General features: G+C 40.7%; 1 non-coding gene across 1 annotated transcript; it reads left to right on the top strand.

Annotated features, from left to right (window-relative positions):
- The first annotated feature begins 2,317 nt into the window (after positions 1-2,317).
- On the top strand, positions 2,318-2,436 carry LOC123687720. The gene has a single exon (XR_006749430.1). It is a non-coding gene; the product is annotated as a 5S ribosomal RNA (ribosomal RNA).
- The last annotated feature ends 5,064 nt before the right edge of the window (positions 2,437-7,500 follow it).

Raw genomic sequence — 7,500 nt, 5'->3', positions numbered from 1 at the left:
GGACTCCGATCAGAAAATATACCGATGCATGTCGTTAACACCTAGTCCGCCTCGTCCGATCTATCTAAACAGTCTCGACGCACCCAACACTCTTTCAAAGTCGGATTACTCGGACTCAATCTGAAAATGGACCGATGCATGACGTCAACACTTAGCCCGCCTCGTCTGATCTATCTAAGCCATCTCGACCCACCCAACACGCCTTCCAAGTCGGATCACTCGGACTTCGATCTGAAAATCTCCGGACTCATTTTTATGAATATCCCCAGTCAGTAAGAACGTTATTTCGCCAATATATACCAACAATAAACCATATTCCAATAGCTGAACCAAAAATATAATTCCCGATCCAAACGTTCTGCATCGCCCAACGCGACCACCTTCCCTATATATGTCAGGAGAGCACAGGGTTCCCCTCCAGACAACACTTACGCTCTATCCCCGACTCTCGGTCGATCGATAGGCCAGGTCAGCGGTGTCTGTTTCGGCCGAAGCTCGGACTTTGGTCAAAATGTTCCGATACAAAATTTGAACCAAGATAGATACAGATATGATTCCTTCTTAAATATACGTTGATTATCGAACAGAATATGGTAAATATTTTGCGATGACCGAGGATTTCATGAATTTTTTTTTTTTTTCGAAAAAATTTTCTATTATCGGAATTTCCTCAAATTTCATTTGGTTGCCTCCTAATGCTTATTAAAAATGATAACCAACAATCAGAATCATTATTTATCATTTATTTCAATTTTTATAATGAAAAACGTTCACGTCCTTTCGCGCCTCTCGATCGTCGTTTACGTGATGCATCGGTCAGCCCTAGTTTACGTGGTGCATCGGTAAGATCGAGTTCACGTTCTGCATCGGTCTGCCCGAGTTTACGTGGTGCATCGGTAAGATCGAGATTACGTGGTGCATCGGTAAGATCGAGTTCACGTTCTGCATCGGTCTGCCTGAGTTTACGTGGTGCATCGGTATGATCGAGTTTACGTTCTGCATCGGTGTGATCTAGTTTACGTTGTGCATCGGTAAGATCGAGATTACGTGAAGCATCGGTATGATCGAGTTTACGTTCTGCATCGGTCTGGACTCTGAGATATATTTTCGACGTGAAAATGTTCCGATACAACTTTTGAACCAGGATAGTTAGAGAGATGATTTTTTCTGGGATGTACGTTGATTGGGGAATGGATTGTGGAAAATAACTTGCCATGACCGAGGTGTTCTCGAATTTTTTTTTTTTTTCGAAAAATATTTTCTGATTTTGGATTTCACTCAAATTTGATTTCGTTGCCTTCTAATGTGTTCTAAAAGAGTAAATCAGTAATCAGAATCGAAAAATATTTTTCGGATTTTTTTTTTTTTGAAAAAAAATTTTCTGATTTTGGAATTTCCTCAAATTTGATTTGGTTGCCTTCTAATGTGTTTTTAAAGCGTAAATCAGTAATCAGAATCAATATTCATTGTCGACTTTAATTTTTATAAGGAAAAATGTTCACGTCCTTAAACGCCTCCCCATCATTAGCCCGAGTCCAAGTCGATGTCAGTCCCGAGCGGACGGTGTCAGATACTACCTATCGCCCCGGTCTGGACTTGGCGAGGTATTTCGACGTGAAATGTTCCGATACAACTTTTGAACCAGGATAGTTAGAGAGATGATTTCTTCTATGTTGTACGTTGATTGTGGAATGGATTGTGGGAAATAACTTGCCATGACCCAGGTGTTCTTGAATTTTTTTTTTTTTCGAAAAAAATTTTCTGATCTTGAAATTTCCTCAAATCTGATTGCGTTGCCTTCTAATGTGTACTAAAAGAGTAAATCAGTAATCAGAATCAATATTCATTGTCGACTTTAATTTTTATAAGGAAAAATGTTCACGTCCTTAAACGCCTCTCCATCGTTACCCCGACTCCAAGACGATGTTAGACCGGAGCGGACGGTGTCAAATGCGACCGATCTCCCCGGTCTGGACTTAGCGAGATATTCCGACGTGAAATGTTCCGATACAAAAATTTAACTGTGATAGTTAGAGAGATGGTTCCTTTTGTGATGTACGTTGATTGTGTAATAGAATATGGAAATAAACTTGAGATGACCGAGGTCTTCTGGGATTTTTTTTTTTTTTCGAAAAATATTTTTCGATTTCGGAAATCCCTCAAATTTCATTGAGATATGTCCTAATGTGTTCTTAAAACTTAAATCAACAATCAGAATTAATATCCAAAAGTTATTTCATTTTTTATAAGGAAAAACGTTCACGTCCTTTCCGCTCCCAAAAAGTGAGATATCATAGAAAATATCGCTATATTTGTTGTTTACGGCCATACCACGCTGAAATTGCCAGTTCTCGTCAGAACACTGAAGCCAAGCAGCGTCGGGCGCGGTTAGTACTTGGATGGGTGACCGCTTGGGAACACCGCGTGCTGTAAGCTTTTTTTTTACGTTCTGCATCGGTCTGCCGAGATAACGTGGTGCATCGGTATGATCGAGTTTACGTTCTGCATCGGTAAGATCGAGATTACGTGATGCATCGGTAAGATTGAGATTACGTGGTGCATCGGTAAGATCGAGTTTACGTGGTGCATCGGTAAGATCCAATTCACGTTCTGCATCGGTAAGATCCAGTTCACGTGGTGCATCGGTAAGATCGAGATTACGTGGTGCATCGGTAAGATCGAGTTTACGTGGTGCATCGGTAAGATCCAATTCACGTTCTGCATCGGTAAGATCCAGTTCACGTGGTGCATCGGTAAGATTGAGATTACGTGGTGCATCGGTAAGATCGAGTTTACGTGGTGCATCGGTAAGATCCAATTCACGTTCTGCATCGGTAAGATCCAGTTCACGTGGTGCATCGGTAAGATTGAGATTACGTGGTGCATCGGTAAGATCGAGTTTACGTGGTGCATCGGTAAGATCCAATTCACGTTCTGCATCGGTAAGATCCAGTTCACGTGGTGCATCGGTAAGATCGAGATTACGTGGTGCATCGGTAAGATCGAGTTTACGTGGTGCATCGGTAAGATCCAATTCACGTTCTGCATCGGTAAGATCCAGTTCACGTGGTGCATCGGTAAGATTGAGATTACGTGGTGCATCGGTAAGATCCAGTTCACGTGGTGCATCGGTAAGATGGAGATTACGTGGTGCATCGGTAAGATCGAGATTACGTGGTGCATCGGTAAGATCTACTTTACGTTCTGCATCGGTCTGCCCTTGTTTACGTGGTGCATCGGTAAGATCGAGATTACGTGAAGCATCGGTATGATCGAGTTTACGTTCTGCATCGGTCTGCCCGATATTACGTGGTGCATCGGTCTGCCCTAGTTTACGTGGTGCATCGGTTTGGACTTAGAGATATATTTTCGACGTGAAAATGTTCCGATACAACTTTTGAACCAGGATAGTTAGAGAGATGATTTTTTCTGGGATGTACGTGGATCGGGGAATGGATTGTGGGAAATAACTTGCCATGACCGAGGTGTCCTCGAATTTTTTTTTTTTTCGAAAAAAATTTTCTGATTGTGGAATTTTCTCAAATTTGATTTGGTTGCCTCCTAATGTGTTCTAAAAGAGTAAATCAGTAATCGGAATCGAAAAATATTTTTCGGATTTTTTTTTTTTTCGAAAAAAATTTTCTGATCGTGGAATTTCCTCAAATTCGATTTGGTTGCCTTCTAATGTGTTTTTAAAGCGTAAATCAGTAATCAGAATCAATATTCATTGTCGACTTTAATTTTTATAAGGAAAAATGTTCACGTCCTTAAACGCCTCCCCATCATCAGCCCGAGTCCAAGTCGATGTCAGTCCCGAGCGGACGGTGTCAGATACTACCTATCGCCGAGGTCTGGACTTGGCGAGATATTACGACGTGAAATGTTCCGATACAACTTTTGAACCAGGATAGTTAGAGAGATGATTTCTTCTATGTTGTACGTTGATTGTGGAATGAAATACGGAAAATAACTCGCCATGACCGAGGTGATTACGATTTTTTTTTTTTTTTCGAAAAAAATTTTCTGATCGTGGAATTTTCTCAAATTTGATTTGGTTGCCTCCTTATATGTTCTAGTAGCGATAATCAACAATCAGAATCAAAATCCATGGTCGGGTTTGATTTTTATAAGGAAAAATGTTCACGTCCTTTTTTACAACCCCGACTCATTGACGATGTTAGAACCGAGCCGGCGGTGTCAGATACGACCGATCGCCCCGGTCCCGATCGTCATTTACGTTGTGCATCGGTCTGCCCGAGATTACGTGGTGCATCGGTATGATCGAGTTTACGTGGTGCATCGGTAAGATCCAATTCACGTTCTGCATCGGTAAGATCCAATTCACGTTCTGCATCGGTAAGATCCAGTTCACGTGGTGCATCGGTAAGATGGAGATTACGTGGTGCATCGGTAAGATCGAGATTACGTGGTGCATCGGTAAGATCTACTTTACGTTCTGCATCGGTCTGCCCTTGTTTACGTGGTGCATCGGTAAGATCGAGATTACGTGAAGCATCGGTATGATCGAGTTTACGTTCTGCATCGGTCTGCCCGATATTACGTGGTGCATCGGTCTGCCCTAGTTTACGTGGTGCATCGGTTTGGACTTAGAGATATATTTTCGACGTGAAAATGTTCCGATACAACTTTTGAACCAGGATAGTTAGAGAGATGATTTTTTCTGGGATGTACGTGGATCGGGGAATGGATTGTGGGAAATAACTTGCCATGACCGAGGTGTCCTCGAATTTTTTTTTTTTTCGAAAAAAATTTTCTGATTGTGGAATTTTCTCAAATTTGATTTGGTTGCCTCCTAATGTGTTCTAAAAGAGTAAATCAGTAATCGGAATCGAAAAATATTTTTCGGATTTTTTTTTTTTTTCGAAAAAAATTTTCTGATCGTGGAATTTCCTCAAATTCGATTTGGTTGCCTTCTAATGTGTTTTTAAAGCGTAAATCAGTAATCAGAATCAATATTCATTGTCGACTTTAATTTTTATAAGGAAAAATGTTCACGTCCTTAAACGCCTCCCCATCATCAGCCCGAGTCCAAGTCGATGTCAGTCCCGAGCGGACGGTGTCAGATACTACCTATCGCCGAGGTCTGGACTTGGCGAGATATTACGACGTGAAATGTTCCGATACAACTTTTGAACCAGGATAGTTAGAGAGATGATTTCTTCTATGTTGTACGTTGATTGTGGAATGAAATACGGAAAATAACTCGCCATGACCGAGGTGATTACGATTTTTTTTTTTTTTCGAAAAAAATTTTCTGATCGTGGAATTTTCTCAAATTTGATTTGGTTGCCTCCTTATATGTTCTAGTAGCGATAATCAACAATCAGAATCAAAATCCATGGTCGGGTTTGATTTTTATAAGGAAAAATGTTCACGTCCTTTTTTACAACCCCGACTCATTGACGATGTTAGAACCGAGCCGGCGGTGTCAGATACGACCGATCGCCCCGGTCCCGATCGTCATTTACGTTGTGCATCGGTCTGCCCGAGATTACGTGGTGCATCGGTATGATCGAGTTTACGTGGTGCATCGGTAAGATCCAATTCACGTTCTGCATCGGTAAGATCCAATTCACGTTCTGCATCGGTAAGATCCAGTTCACGTGGTGCATCGGTAAGATGGAGATTACGTGGTGCATCGGTAAGATCGAGATTACGTGGTGCATCGGTAAGATCTACTTTACGTTCTGCATCGGTCTGCCCTTGTTTACGTGGTGCATCGGTAAGATCGAGATTACGTGAAGCATCGGTATGATCGAGTTTACGTTCTGCATCGGTCTGCCCGATATTACGTGGTGCATCGGTCTGCCCTAGTTTACGTGGTGCATCGGTTTGGACTTAGAGATATATTTTCGACGTGAAAATGTTCCGATACAACTTTTGAACCAGGATAGTTAGAGAGATGATTTTTTCTGGGATGTACGTGGATCGGGGAATGGATTGTGGGAAATAACTTGCCATGACCGAGGTGTCCTCGAATTTTTTTTTTTTTCGAAAAAAATTTTCTGATTGTGGAATTTTCTCAAATTTGATTTGGTTGCCTCCTAATGTGTTCTAAAAGAGTAAATCAGTAATCGGAATCGAAAAATATTTTTCGGATTTTTTTTTTTTTCGAAAAAAATTTTCTGATCGTGGAATTTCCTCAAATTCGATTTGGTTGCCTTCTAATGTGTTTTTTAAGCGTAAATCAGTAATCAGAATCAATATTCATTGTCGACTTTAATTTTTATAAGGAAAAATGTTCACGTCCTTAAACGCCTCCCCATCATCAGCCCGAGTCCAAGTCGATGTCAGTCCCGAGCGGACGGTGTCAGATACTACCTATCGCCGAGGTCTGGACTTGGCGAGATATTACGACGTGAAATGTTCCGATACAACTTTTGAACCAGGATAGTTAGAGAGATGATTTCTTCTATGTTGTACGTTGATTGTGGAATGAAATACGGAAAATAACTCGCCATGACCGAGGTGATTACGATTTTTTTTTTTTTTCGAAAAAAATTTTCTGATCGTGGAATTTTCTCAAATTTGATTTGGTTGCCTCCTTATATGTTCTAGTAGCGATAATCAACAATCAGAATCAAAATCCATGGTCGGGTTTGATTTTTATAAGGAAAAATGTTCACGTCCTTTTTTACAACCCCGACTCATTGACGATGTTAGAACCGAGCCGGCGGTGTCAGATACGACCGATCGCCCCGGTCCCGATCGTCATTTACGTTGTGCATCGGTCTGCCCGAGATTACGTGGTGCATCGGTCTGGACTTAGAGATATATTTTCGACGTGAAAATGTTCCGATACAACTTTTGAACTAGGATAGTTAGAGAGATGATTTTTTCTGGGATGTACGTTGATTGGGGAATGGATTGTGGGAAATAACTTGCCATGACCGAGGTGTTCTCGAATTTTTTTTTTTTTTTCGAAAAAAATTTTCTGATTGTGGAATTTTCTCAAATTTGATTTGGTTGCCTCCTAATGTGTTCTAATAGCGATAATCAACAATCAGAATCAAAATCCATGGTCGGGTTTGATTTTTATAAGGAATAATGTTCACGTCCTTTTTCGCCTATGTTCTTTTTCGACGTGAAAAGTTCCGATACAACTTTTGAACCAGGATAGTTAGAGAGATGATTTTTTCTGGGATGTATGTTGATTGACGTACGAAACTTGGAAAAAAAATAGAAAAGACCGAGGTACTCTAGAAAAAAAATTTATTGAAAATATTTTTTTGATTTCGGAATTAATTCGAAATTCATTCAGATGTCTTCTATCAATATCGCGAAAGAAAAATCAATAATCAGAATCGATATTCATCTAAGATTATTTCCTTTTGGATTGTGTTAACATTCGGTACGATCTTGTCTACGTGATGCATCGGTTTGTTTCTCGGCTCTTGTGAGCAAGTTGGACACTCGAGACGGCCTCCATCGATCGGATTAGGCGGGCTTTAATGTTAACGTGCTGCATCGGTGTGATCT

This window comes from Harmonia axyridis, chromosome X (assembly GCF_914767665.1).
Source record: "Harmonia axyridis chromosome X, icHarAxyr1.1, whole genome shotgun sequence".
Taxonomy (NCBI): domain Eukaryota; kingdom Metazoa; phylum Arthropoda; class Insecta; order Coleoptera; family Coccinellidae; genus Harmonia; species Harmonia axyridis.
This window is presented reverse-complemented; position numbering and strand designations above follow the sequence as displayed.